Here is a 15,575-nt window from a genome sequence, read left to right as displayed (position 1 = left end):
TAAAATGCAGATTCTGATCTAGTATGTCTGAGTTTGGGTCTGTGATTCTTTCATTTCTAACAAGTTACCAGCACTGTTTAGAACCAAGGAAAATTTACATATTTATAATTCTCCCTAAATTAACCTCTAGGTCCACATAACTATACAATTCTATAACCCAAAAAGCTGTGAAAACTAGAACTATAACAAGCATTCCACATACCCTATCATTAACTTCTCAGAACTTCCTAAGTAATCAAGACAGTAGTATAGCTTAGTGCTCAAAAAGTATGGACTCTGGAGTTAGATTATCTGAACGCAAATCTCACCTTTGCTATTTATTTATTCGTTGTGTAACCACTACATGCCTTCATTTCCTCACCTATGTCATGTGGCTGTTGTGGAGAGTAAATCAGTCCATCCATGAGCCAGTGGTCAAATTTTAACTTAATCACTCTTATTATTCCTAGTTTAACAACAGAGGAACTAAGGCACAGAGAAGTTTGTAAAAATTGCCCACAATCACACCAAGTATAAAAATGAGAATGGATCCTAGGCCAATCCTGATTCTTTAATGAACCTTAAAATTTGTCAGCTGACAAATGCCTAAAAAGTGACAATAAGAAAAAAATGCTAAAATCATAAATACATACTTTCTTTTATCTCAATATTAATCAGCTTAACATGCCTCCCAAGAAATTAGTAAGAAAACTAGTTGTAATGAATGTAATAAATCCTTGGTCTGAATATATAGTGTAATTTTTATTAGACGATCAGTTTATCCATGTAAGCCCTACATAAGTAATGGAAAGAATTTTGGTTTCAAAGGGTGCCAATATATTAGTGTGCCGAGATAACTACATGTATCAGTTTAGCCTTAAGCGCAGGGACACACAAAGGCATTAAAAATGACCCCTGTTGCCAAGATGCTTAAGAATCAAAAAATGACAATGCAAAAGTTTGCATATGCCTCCTGACAATAGAAAGCAAGTGGAAATAATTTACCTCATGATATTTTATGCCTAGCAAGCCATGCTGACAATTAATTCATTTGATCCCCACCACAGACTTTCATGATAGGAAAGGGAGCATAATGGAGTACTAAGAACATAAAGAAATTACAGGTTCCAGTTTGCCACTAAATTTCTGTGTAACCTCTGCAAAATCACTAAACGGCTCTCTGATTCAAAAATCGCCATGGGGCATCTCTCAAGTCAAGTCTACCCATAGCAGATTGGTTAAGTAACTGGGCTCATAATGACACAGCTAATTCCATGCAGAGCCAGCCTAGACTGTCCTGGCTGCATGTGGAAACTGGGGCTAAGCAGAAACAGCTATTTGAGACCACATGAAGAATAAACTGTCAGAGCTCCTACAGAACGGTCCTTGGACTCTGATATGAGTCTCACTAGCGTGTGTCAACTACTCTCAGTTATATTCACTTGGTATATCTTAACATCTTATATGGCATAGGGCAGCTAGACAGATAGGGCTGAGAATCTTAAAGATGATACCACTTCAGTGCCAACTTGGGTCACGGAAATTATACACGAGTTCAACAACAAAAAGGTGCCCATATGAAGAGTGGCCTTATTGCAACTATAGATTATTTTCCTCCCACCTTATTCCATCTACAGTAAGCTGGAAATTCTTCTCTAAGTAATTCAATAGAATGTGCTCCTGACGTGGAACCTTGTCTCGTTCAACATTATGTAATTTAACCAAGATCTGATACAAACAAGTAGCTCACTAAATATGGAATTAATTAACTTACTAACTAGAGAAGTGAAATGGGGGATGGAATGGGAAAAGAAGGGAGAAAAGCGGAAGACAGGAGAAAGGGAAAAGGACAATAAATGGAAAAGGTGAAGAAAAAGTGAAAAAGAACCCTAAATTGAAGTGTTCCTCCTCCCACCCCCACTTTTTGACTTTAAAAAGCACTACACACACTCCTACCAGCCATACCCACACCAAACACCACCCTCCAAAAAAGTCATCCAAAAGCTTGTTCTCTCATGGGATTCCTGTACAGAAACAGTATTCTTTGGCTGTCTCAACATATGCAGACACCAACCCGCATCATTACTTCCTTTTCGGGAAGGCAACCACAGAGAAGCAGACACACGTGGCCAGTCAGTACATTTGTTGGGTGAACTGGTCCCAAACCCCTCTTTTCATGCTCCAGGAAGAAGGGAACAAAGATCCTCTTCCCCTCACCCCTATTTAAGATATCCCTGTGAGGATGACTAAAGACTACTGTCGCATGGTACAAGTTTTCAATCACGGGGGACCGACGGTCTGTGGAAAGGGAAGACATCGCAATCAACTGTTCTTTCTCCAAGTTGGCTAACTGCCCAGCTGGTAAAGATAATGGCCACTGGATACCCGTGGGGTTTTTCTTCCCTCTCCCAAGTGGGGGTGCCCACGATAATTAGGGTATACATACATATATACACATTACCCCTCATGTATTTTTAGCTCTTTGATAATAGAACCCTCTCCCTTATAACAGAAGTTTATTGTTCAAGTTTTACACATTTTCAAGAATGAATTATGTACATATGTGTAGGTGACTACCTGGAAAACCATTTTTTTAAACTAGAGCAGTAATTATGAAAGGTCATAGACTATCACATAATTAAGACTTCTAGTATCCAATGACAAAGAAAATATAAGAAGCTACAATAAATTCAGTGTTTTTTAAACTAGATTCTATCATTTACAAAATATTTGTACACAATTTGAAATAACAGTAGATACATTCATTATATACACTTGTTTATTTAGAATACAAGCTACGTTAGGCTGCAGACCCCCCTCTCACCCCCACAACCCATACTAAGGGAATCACTAAATTAGGGACTAGAAGCAACTAAGTTTTAAAACAACTAAAGATCCTATTTACTTAATGCTTTCTTTATACTGGAAGAATAATATAGTTTTTAAAATGTGGATGGGGCAACATAGCAAAGAACAGTTCTGACAGATTTCTAGGAAATACTCAAAGCCTCAAATTGCAAAACTATTTTACCAAGGTTTCATGAATTTTGATAAAAGGTTTAGTAGATACACGAGGTTGAAATAAATAAAACAGAAGAGCTTTTTAGAAACTGTATTTTTCTAGCTATACATATTGTTCCTGTGCCTTAATAACTTTCAATAAATAAATAGTAACGATTTTTTCAAATAAACTTTCCATCTTTATCAAAAAGAAAGAAAATAGATTATTTTCCTTATGTTTCTATTTGACAGATAAAGGTGTGTGTGTACATATGTATGTGTCACTCCCAAATATACGCAATCATGTGTATATGACATACAAAAGAGTATTCCTTAAAAATAATTAAAGCAAAAATTTTAAAGCTACCAAATATGAGAGTTAAATTTCTAATTATGGGAGCAAACAGAATCCATCAAGATATGAGAAAATACCAATTCTACATATTTTAAACAAACTGTAGTTTTTGTATCAGAATATTTATCCTGATTATCATTTTAAATTCAATTATATACTGGTAATTACATAAAGTATGTATTGCTACCAATCATCTAAGAAAGGGAAGGGGACAGTTATAAATGTGCATACTTGCTTAGTTTTTTTAAATGTATGCACAAAGAGAAACTTTAAAAAATAATGATGTATAAGGAATGGAGAAAATGGGGTAGAGGGGACGGGGAAAGAACCAGACAACTTTGAAAATACCTAGTTCTGTAGATCTGATTTTATGATAGCACAAATATTTTAAATATAAAAGCAATCTCTCCCAAAATCAAAAGCAAAATGAAACAAACAAATCTAACTGTATATTGTATATAAAAAGTATAGAATAACCACACGGAGAAAACTATTTCAACTGATTTTACAGTATGGTAATTTGACTGAATTGTTAGTGGTATGTACCCTAAGAACAACAACAACAAAAACAAATTAAAAAACCATCTTAAATCTCATCAGTTAAAAAAAAAAAAAAAAAAAAAAAATTAGTTCCACTAAAACAAACCAGGGCTACTGGAGGAAGATGATTCGAAGTCTAGAGCAGGAAATGAGTTAAGATAGGCCTGGAGCACCTTGCCACACCAGAAAGACTACTTGAGGGTATGTCAAAAGGACTCAGGAGACAAACTGAAGAGGCTTCCAATGGCTAAAGAAGAAATCATTAAGAATGATTAATTCAATGCAATGGGTTGGAGCACTTCAAATATTTGAGTTCATGAAATCAGAGATTTTTTTTCATTCCATTGAAGATCACTTTTGAAAAGTGATCTATTTTGAACCAACTATTTTTGAAAAGTGATAGAGAATTAGGCATTTATCAGGCTAATCAGAGAGCTGATGAAAATTCAGTTTCTCTTTAAGGAAATACTCCATGTAATAAAGAAGAAATGATAGAATTAGAATATCACCATATTGCAATCCTTAATATATTAGGGATCTAGCGAGGGAGAGGGAGACGAAGAGAAAACTAACACGAAGCAGACATTATATACCTCTAGAAAGAAAAATACACACCACCATCTATGAATGACTCTTGCTGGGGGGAGGGGGGGAAGGAAAAAAATCAAACCTGAATCTAATTAAGGAAATGCAGAAGACTGAGAAAATGTTATAATACACCATGAAGATGAACTAAGCAAAATTCAGACTGTGGGAAACACAAAAGGCAAAAGACCCACCCAGTTCCTTCAACAAATGAAGGACAACGGAAAAAGAAAGAAGGCGGAGCGGGTGAGGAGAATCTGTAGGTTCAAATTGCAATATGCAGAGCTTATTCAACTTGATTTAAAAAACATAATAATACAGTGGGAAAAGGAGATGAGGGAGAAGAAGGATGAAGAGGAAAAAAAGAAATTGGGTAATTCTAAACATTTTCTGGGTATTTACTGATATTAACAAGTTACTAACTTTTTTTTAGCCAGTGCAATGGTATTACGATTTTAGTAAAAAGAATACTTATGTTTTAAAGATGCATGATGAAATATTTACAAATGAAATCATATATCAGGAATATGCTTAAAAATAATTCTGGAAGTAGAAAGTGGGGGGAAGTGAAAATGGGCATAGATGAAATATAATTGGCCATGAATTGATAAATGTCTAAGCTGGGCTTGAGGAAGGGAGTTCATTATACTAATCTTTCTACACTTAATGTTAGAAATTTTTCATTAAAATTTTTTTTAAACACATACAATAATCACAAAATTCACTTAGTAAATACACTTGTGTTTCTTAAGCAACCACTGCAGGAAATAAACAGGCCACAAGCATGCTGCATGTTTACAGCCCAGGGAATTGAGCTGGGATTAAAATTTTCCTATGATGAATTGATAGTATTGCCTATTCAATTACCAAAAAGATTTTTTTTTAAAATACTGAACTAAGTAATGAGTTTTAACATCCTATTTTGTATGTGATATGCGTACATTTTATGTAAGAACTGTCCTTCAAAATAATTATTTTGGGGATTTCATATAATAATTAGGTAGCTATCTATTGGGCCTTAATTATATAAAGATGAATCAGACAGTTCTGCCCTCAATATGCTCACAAAGACGTAAAATACACATGAAATGATAACAGTAATGTGATAAGTGCCATAATAAAAACATTTATAAAGTGTTTGGGGATACAGAAAAGATAAAGTCTCCATAGCTTAAATAGTATTGAAACTCTTAAATTTTCTTTAAAAGGCAGTTTTGCAGTGAAACAAGAAAAATCAATCTCTTTTCATTACAGTTACCCACTTCTTTCCATCAAAATGGTATTATATTACCCCAAGCTGGTTACTAACTTTATGTACTGTAAGTTTTTGTAATTTTCAAAACTGAAAACTCCAAGTGAACAAAGATTCACAAATGCTAAGGCTATTCAAGAGTGCGCCACTGGGAAAGGACTCTTCGATACAAAAGTAGGACACAGAATATCATTTGTTTATTGAACTTAATCCCAATGCTCAAGGCTATTTATACTTTTATGTCTAAATATATTTAAAGATTCCATTTATAAATGGAACTTACTTATAAAGTAAGTTGTGAGGGATAAATGCACTATTCAAGTTTCCAAAAAACTACACATAACCAGATAGTCTTTTTAACAAATGGTGCTAGAAAAACTAGACATCTGCATCCAAAAAATAAAAATAAAAATAAATGAATCTAAGACATAGATCTTATACCCATCACAAAAATTAACTCAAAATGAATCATAGACCTAAATGTAAAACACAAAGGAGCTATTACGCGCCAGCAGATAACATAGGAGATAACATAGGAGAAGACCAGATAACATAGAAGACCTTGGGTATGGTGATGCCTTTTTGGATACAACACGAAAGACACAACCCATCAAAGAAATAATTGATAAGCTGAATTTCATTAAAATTAAAAACTTATGGTCTATGAAAGGTAGTATCATAATTAAAAGACAAGCCACAGACTAGGAGAAAATACCTGCAAACCACACATCTGATAAAGGACTATTATGTAAAGTATACAAAGAACTTTTAAAATTCAACAGTAAGAAAATAAACAACTCTGATTAAAAAGTGGGCGAAAGACTTTAACAAACACCTCACCCAAGAAGATATACAGATAAGCATCTGAACACATGCTCCATATCATATGTCATGAGGGAGATACCACTTCACTCCTATTAGAATGGACAAAAACTGGAACACCTGAAATACCAAATGCTGGCGAGGATGTGGAGCAACAGGAACTCTCACACACTGCTCTTCATATAGCAACTCTGCAAGGCTGTTTGGCAATTTCTTACAAAACTAAGTAGACTCTGACCATACAATCCAACAACCATATTCCTTGGTATTTACCCCAAGGAGTTAAAGGCTTACCGTATTTTGATGTGTATAACGTGCACTGTTTTGTCCAAATTTATGAGGAAAAAATAAGGATGTGCATTTTATTTATGATTATGAGTTAAAAAGTGTAACTCTAGAAATCAAAAACAATATCCATATTTAAAATAATACGCTGGACTATGATAATAGGCTTTGTTGAACTTAGAAGAGCTTGCAACTATGAAGAGTTCTTGGCCTTCTACGGTGAGTATCGTAAATTTGTTACCAGTACATGAAATTTCTTGTATCATAATATGCGTATATTAAAAAATAAATGCTAAAATTCCTTTATGATACAAAAATCAAGTACATAAATATAAACAAATAAAAATTTGAATTAAAAAATTAAAATGAAAGATTTTTTTCCCTGGAAGTTTGGGCCAAAAACGTGGGTGCGCATTATACATGGAAGTGTATTATACACAACAAAATACGGTATAGCCACACAAAAACCTGTATGCAGATGTTTATAGAAGCTTTATTCAAAACTGCCAAAACTTGGAAGGAACCAAGATGTCCTAAGATAGGTGGATACATAAACTGTGGTATATCCACACAATGAAATTTTACTCAGCACTAAAAAGAAATGACCTATCAAGCTATGAAAAGACATGGAGAACCTTAAATGCACATTACAAAATGAAAGAAGCTAATGTGAAAAGGCTACATATTGTATTATTCCAACCATATGACATTCTGTAAAAGGCAAAACTATGGAAAAAATGGCTGAAGAGGGACTAGAGGGGGAAATGAACAGACACAGCACAGAGAACTTTTAGGGGAGTGAAAATATCCTGTATGATATTATAATGACAGATATATGTTATACTTTTGTCCAAACTCACTGAATGTTCAACACCAAGAGTAAAACCCAAAGTTAAACTATGGACTTTGGGTGATTATCGTGTTAATAACAGGTTCATCCTTGATATAAACAAAGTATTACCATTCTGGTAAGGGAGGCTGATAAAGAAGGAGGTCTGTACATGTGTGGGGGTAGGAAACATATGGAAAATTTCTGCACCTTCCTCTCAATTTTGTTGTAAATCTAAAACTGCTCTATAAAAATAGTCTTTTTTAAAAAAACCACATAGAAACAATCACAAGTACAAGATGATTTTACAAAAAGAAAGAATGATGACAGATGGCACCAGGCATAAATTAGAATAAACTGATATTCAGCCTTATCAATGCCCCAAAGAAACAATGCTAAAAGTCAAACGGCTCAAAATTGATTCAGTTTTTAATAAAATGCAAAAACCCTATTTTTACATGATATTAAAATTAACTAGATTCATTTCACACATTTCATAATCTCTCATCTTAGAACAGGAAACTAGAGAGCAAAAACTGATACGGAAAACCTTAAGAGAAACTATAAGCATAAGTAAAATATGTATCATTTAATTAAGGAAAATTGTTAAGATGATCAAAATTTTAGTTGACATGATACATTAGCACATACTTCAAGGAGCTCCACCTAGACTCCCCTCCCCGCCAAAGAACATCACTCGTCCTTTACTTGGGATGACTACTGTATAAATTTCTCACGATCTAATCTGATGTGGTCAAAAGCCAGTTAGATCAAGAACCAGCAATCAAATCATAACACTTTGTGGCCCATTTTTAAAAATATTTTTAATTGTAAGATTTAATTTTTATACAAATAGAATTTATTTACAAAGGAAAGCGGTTGCTAAAAGGGAACAACATGCACAATCAAAACTATGAAAGTTTCACTTGCCAAGAATCATTACTCTTCCCTCCCAAGGAAAACAAACAGAAAAGCCAAAGGTCAGTTCCAACACATCTCCCCAATTTTCCTATGTAATGAAAAGGAGGTTTTCTATGCAAATTCTTTTATTTGACTCAACAAAAATAGGTAGGTATAGGTAGGTAGATAGGTAGATTGAATTACCTATCAATTGTAGACAGACAGACAGACAGAGTCCTAATTAGTTATACTCCAAGTTCAATTAGTACATCAGTGCTCAAAACTTGAAACCCACTGACAAAAACATTATTCGTGTGGGTACACTCTTGGGACAAAACACCAAAGAGTATATAAGTGTTTTTATTTTGTACTTAAACATGCAGGATAAAATAACAGGAAAGTATCCTAACCAACCGCTCCAGTTTCCAGTCACTGATGAAGGTGCCCAGTATTTGCACCTCAGCAAATGAGGTGAAGGCGGCACGATTCACTGCGGGATACTTACTGTAGAGACAGGCCTCAGCCCATCTGACTCGAGAGCCCCATTAGTACTCAGTCTTGTAAACCAAGGGATCGAGCCTGTCTCCTTTGCCACCACAATCTTCTGGGGCGCCAGTGAAATTTCCTCTTACCCTAAGTATGCAAGAGAAGGAACACATCTCGAATACCTAAGTAGGCGATGCTGGTTGGTCTTTGTTACAAACAATCTAAGGTTTGAGGAGATCAAAAACTGTAATGTTTTATTTGGCCAAATAGTATTTTTTTTTAAATTCTGGATAAACAATTAAAAAAAAAAAAAAAAAAAACACGTAAAAATCAGGATTTCTGACTTTTCTTGAAACACAGAAAACTCTGGAATGAGTGGAATCACATTCCTGCAAGGCACATGGCATAAAGCTGAGTGCCAACAACCCCATGAAAATGAGCCAGGAACTCTTCAGTATTGCCAAGTACCAACACTAGCTATAGGGTTTACCTGACGCTGAATCCAAAGCTGTGATTTATCATCATACTCTGACAGCTGTTTTGGTGAAAGAAACAAAATATTTATTTGTAGCTATCAAAGTGGGAAACAAAAGATAAACAAACCAATAGAGTAATATGTTTAAAAAATGGCAGAAAGCCTCTTTCTTTGTGGAAGTAACAGTATAAATACATACGCCCATTTCATGAAGGGATTTGAATTCACATATCTGATTTAAGCGTTTGCTTTTCGCTAGTTTAGCCTGACAACAAACACTTCAAAGACGAATAAACTAATAGCCTCAAGAAGAATCCAGTGAAGAAGGGAAGGATGAAAATTAGAAAATCACAAATAGGGGGTTGTAAAGAGGAAACTTCTGAACTCTGTGAAAGTAGGAAAGAATAAAAGGAAATAAAAGAGATCAAGGAAAATTAATATTGCTTTGAACATATATCCTTGATTATCTTTAAGCAGGAGAAAGCTTGCAATTCCCAGGATTCTGTCTTCACTCTTCCATCGTCTTACTGTACATACAATCTCTGAGTAACCCTGTTTTCTAATCCAGCACTTTTAACTATCTCATATGTACTGTGACTTCCAAAACTGTGCCTCCAGCCCAGACATACCACTTGAGTCTCTAAAACCACTGCATCCTGAACAGTTCTGACTTAATTTCTCACGGGTATCTCAAACTCATCATGTGTAAAATTAAATTCATTACCCATCCCAAAAATCTCTTATATTCTCTTATTTAAAAGAAGGCATCAGTGCCTATTCAATTACTGAAAAGAGAATCTCAGAGTTATCTTGGACTGCCCTCTTCGAACTCTCACATCCAACTAATTAATTATATTTTATATCCTAAGTATCTCTTGGTGCCCTCCCCTTCTCACCACCAAAACCTCAGACAAGACAGACCTTCTTTATAGCCTGCAAGACTAGGATTCCTGTCTGCCATCTATTCTATCCTCCTTACAAAATGACCTTGGAAAAAAGATTCTGAAACACCTAACTTTTCCATGAGCAGGACCTGTTCTCTTCTGTTATGCAGGACGGATTACCTTCCCTCTCCAGCAAGAGCCTCTATCAAGTTCCCTTCAAGAAGAGCTCAAAAACTTCCATCTTCCGTGAATCAAGGCTTCCCTCATAAGCACCTCTCTCTTCCCAGGTAGAAGGTTCAGTCCGCGTATTCTCTGCCTCTACCACACCATTTAAAATTCCATAGTATTTATATATACGAGGATTCACCTTTTCTACATAAAAGGTTCTTTTATTCATTGACCAAACATTTATTGAGATCTATCATGTGCCCACTATCGCTGATGCATGTACAACACAGTAAGGAAAAGGACAGGACACGCGTCAGCTATTACAAGGTACTAAGAAGGAGCATGTGACCTGACCCACTCTGCAGGAGAGAGCAGGGATGACAAATGAGAGGAAGCATCTGAAAAAGGTGACACCTAAGATTAGTCTCAGGGTAACAGGACATAGCCAGATAAAGAACAGGGCAACTGATAAAGAGAAGACAACAGGAGTAGGCATTAAAGCAAGGAACAATGTTCCATGGGGAAAACAATGAAGGCTGTTTTCACAAGATAGATTGTGAGAAGCAAGTGGGGCATTTAAGTATAAACCATTCTCTCGTTTTGAAAGATTTGAAATAGGCAAACCTGGGGGCAGGAAAACCTATGAAGGGCAAGTATAGTCATATTATCTAAATGCTAGAAACAGGGCAGAGATAGTTGAGGAGAGAAGTTTGTAGATTGGAGAAATATCTAGATGACCCAATCAATAGGTCTTATCATTAACTGCATGGAGCATGAGAAAGCCATCATCATAGCTTTTTAAGTTAGAATAATAACTGACTGAATAGCTAGTCACCCCAAACAAGATATAGGAAAACAGGGTTGGGGGACAGTGTGTTTGCTGCTTTGTTTTCTGGATGAAGGAGTGAAGTTCAGTATGGGGCATATTAAGGGTAAAATACATAGGGACCTCAAGTGCAGACAGCCAGCAAATAACTGGATGAAGTTAGTATTTAATGGAAGACTCTGAAGATGAAAATTTTGAAGTTATTACTACACATATAGTAATCTGAAAGGTGAAAATGAAGTAGATAATGAAGAAAGTAGCAAGTCAAGGATGAAATAGTGGTAACATCAACTCTTAAGGGGGAGAAAAAGAAAAAGAAAGCCCATGAAGATGACCGAGAAGGCATGCTTAGAAAGATATAAAAAGAACCAGTAACGGGTAGACCAGAAGCTAAGAGAATCGTAGCTCCACAAGAGAGTGATCAGCAGTGTCCAAAAGCAGATTGAATAGTTCAGTAAGATAAAAACTGCTAAATGTCCAGGGGATTTGGCAACTAGATGGTATCTGTTGATCTTACTGAGAGCAGCATCAATAGAGCTGTGAGCATAGAATCAGATTGCAGTAGGTTTAGGAATGAGTGGGAAGAGATTTGTATGCTTGTCAGACTCTAGGGAAGGATCCAGTAAAGGAGAGCACAGGTGAGATAAGGTATGACTCATGGAGCAGTTGGTGAAAGATTCAAAGGTACAGAGGGTAGGACCTCTAATAATAACAGCAAGAGGGACAGCTCAGTTTTCAAAGGATAACGTTCTTTAAGGGAAGGGAACACACCATATTCAATCGTATCTCCCCATAGCAAGCAGAATTCCTGGAACATACTCATAGTATGTACTCAAGATTCTGTGAGATGCATTAAATACATGAATGAATTCAGGAGTCTCCCTTTCTAATACACTAAACATATTCACAAAACAGTGGACTATAAAATACTAAAAATAAGCATAAAAATAACCAATTTGACTTAAAAAGTGGGCCGAAAAAGAAATATTCTGTAACAGCACATATGTCCACCCTTGAGGGTTATTTCTTTAGAGATTCTTTCACAATCAATGAAGTTAATAATGCACAAATGCATGGGACTTAGTGATGCCCCATGTTAATGTCTATTCAATCTTTGCCATCCAAATATAAAGTATATTTACCAGTGTACTAAACAATTGAATATGAAACCAGTAATTGTTACCTACTGTAAAAGGCAGGTTTCATGTGCCTATCTCATCCTCGCATGCAGTGAGATCGTACTATCCTATCTAGTTTTCCCTCCCCCAACCACATCCTGGTCTTGACCTGACACAAACACAGCCAACTTACTGTGTGGCAAACAATGTATACTTCCAGAAGTGAGTGATCTGAGCTAGACTCTCTCTCAGTTAACTTGAAAAGTTACAAATTGTTGCCATCCAATGGTGAGCACTGAACCTGAAAAAGAACATGTGTATGCTGGGCTGGGGTGGCCATTATTTAAGGAGACATACAGGCCAATAGATAAGTGAGAAAGCCAATTGAAAGAAAAACTGAAAATGATGCAGATATACCCTAAAATGCCACCATGAGAGACTTTGTGGTTCTCTGACAGAGCTGAGACCTTAGTCAGTTTTTCAGTTCCCATACCACCAGCTACATTCCATTTTACGTCACAGGATTTTCCTTTTTATGAAGTTACTAGGGTATATTTCTGTTCCTTACAATCAAGAATACCAAAGGAGAAATCCCAAACAAGATTAGATAAATTCCAGGAATACAGAAGTCATTTTTATTTTTTATAAGTCACTAAGGAGCCACTACACACTATAATACAGAAGTAGCTGGAAATTCTGGTTTCTATCCTAGCTCTGCTATAAGATATCATGTGGACCTCGGGAATCAAAATCTCTCTCAAAATGTGTTTACTCACCTCTAAAAGAAGGAACTGGTTACAGACTTCCTATAATGGCTTAAAAATTAACTTGAATTGATAGCATGAGGGGTGTGTGTGTATACACAACAAATTCAAAGATAAACTCTCAAAGCAACTCTTCAGAAGTCTCCTGTGAATTTTTGTAACTACAAGAAGAATGCAAACTTGGAGGATGGGGACAAAAAAGGGGTGCTGTAATAAATCTAACCAAAAGTGACCTCACAGGTGGTTTTATCATACATTTCTTACTGGGCAGGTCTTGGCGGGTGGTCACCCCCAGGCATATAACTTCTTTAGTGAACGGCTTAAGCAAGCCCATTGTTCTTGTGCATCTAGATTAACACACATTAGAAATGCCAGAAGTAACCCTTTTCCAGACCCCTAGAAGGCGTAACCACCCTCAAGAGAGCACATAATCTTGTTAATGATCCTGTACCTTGCTTTCTCCCACTTTGATGTAATCGTCCTTAAAGTCTCTCCTTAAGTTTTCTCCAAAGGTATTAAAGAAACTGCAAAACTGTCATTATTCTCTGGAACATCTGAGATCCTGCTTCCCAGCAACTATGGTAAGTCTGGCTCAAATAAAATGTGATAAAAATCACTTACAGGTTTGGACATTCTTACAAGTAGAAAATGGCTCTTTCCTAAGACCCTCAGTTAGGTTATGATAAATTATTTTGCTATTGAGATCATCACTAAGGCTACCAGAAATCCAAAAAGCAGTGCCTGTAGCAAATGTATTATCTATGTAAAAACATGAAACTTCGTCTCAGGACAAATTACTCACCTTATATGCCCCTGAGGGATTTGTTAAGTATAGGTCACCATGCTCTGAGCCACATGAATGACCCCCACCGCGTCAGGCCACAGCTACAAGGGTGGATTTCTATAGCCAGTTTAGTGGTCTATGAGATGGCCTGGGAAAAAAGCTCTATCAAATAGTACAGGTAACCGAGATAAATGGTGACTCTGATCTAATCAATGAGATCTTGTCTTGGGACAGTCAGTTGGTAGTGACAGGGACAAACGAGCAGGCAGACAACAGAGAGTCAATCGTAATGGCATAACACCAGGACTGACAAAAGCCTAATACTAGGAGGGTCACAGGGTCACCAGGTAGCTAGATCTGTATTATATACACAGAATTACCTTCTGGTGGTCAGATATGTGTTGTATCCATAACTCCAGTCTATATCTCAATCTATCTGAAACCAGGCAGGGCACCATTTCTGTTCTATTGTGAAACCTGGCTATCTAATAAGGCTTATTTTATTGATTTCACCATGTACCTTTATAACAACATTCTTATCACCTAAGGTAATTCCAGAATTTCTTTGTGACTTGCACCCTTTAAAAAGTCTAAGATACCTGATATTTTTAACAAAGTGTAACGCATTCAGACCTACCTACCATGTTTCCCCGAAAATAAGCCCTAACCGGAAATAAGGCCTAACATGATTTTTCAGGAGGACATCCCCTGAACATAAGCCCTAATGCCTCTTTTGGAGCGAAACTTAATATAAGACCCGGTCTTATTTTTGGGGAAACACGGTATTAGTAGGTCTCTATCTTCTAAAACTAAAGTAAAAAATAATAACCCTCAGAATCTTTCCTCAGTACTACATATGTACATATGTAAGTTTACAGTCATCCCTCAGGATCTGTGGGGGATTGGTTTCCTAAGAGATTTTGATGACTATTTAACCTATATTAAACCACTTACTTTAAATTTTCTATAATATCCATTTATCAAGGGTAATACCAGGCATTGTTTAAACAAGATGTTATAGCGATAGGATGGCCTCAAATTTAAAGAGATTCAAAAAAGAATAATCACCAAGCCTTGCCAACTGACACCTATAGCAAAAGTAGAAGATGAAGAAATCTGTCCTGCACCTAAGTCAATTGAACCCTGGTAAGTAACACCTTGAAAGTACCCAAGACTATTTATGTTGTTGCTTTTTCCTTTTCTTTTCATTTTTTTTGGTACAATAAACAGATTGGCATTTACTCAGACCCCCTAAAACCATTCTCGTAGGTTCTAAGAAAATAAATATACTGAGGGAAAAGAAATGAAGGAGTGCAACTTTACCACAGTTTGAATGAAAGGAACAAACTAAAATTATAGTCAATAAACCACGGGAAAAAAGATAAACCTGGTTGAAAAACCTATTGCATACGATGCTCTAAATTAGAATCCGTACCTTTTACAAAAAGAAAACAAAAACAAACTGATCTTTGGCTCATTTTCTTTTTCAAGCCTCCATGATCTTACCATAGTGGAGTAGAGGT

General features: G+C 36.0%; 1 protein-coding gene across 4 annotated transcripts in view; it reads right to left on the bottom strand.

Moving 5' to 3' along the window:
* The window catches only part of SNX13 (sorting nexin 13), a 120,856-nt gene that overhangs the window by 86,313 nt on the left and 18,968 nt on the right, over nucleotides 1–15,575 (bottom strand). The gene's annotated exons all lie outside the window — the stretch shown is intronic.

The sequence above is a fragment of the Rhinolophus sinicus genome, chromosome 4 (assembly GCF_057876585.1).
Source record: "Rhinolophus sinicus isolate RSI-liver-muscle chromosome 4, RSI-T2T, whole genome shotgun sequence".
Taxonomy (NCBI): Eukaryota; Metazoa; Chordata; class Mammalia; order Chiroptera; family Rhinolophidae; genus Rhinolophus; species Rhinolophus sinicus.
The sequence above is the reverse complement of the archived record's forward strand: the minus strand, read 5'-3'. Positions and strand labels throughout refer to the sequence as shown.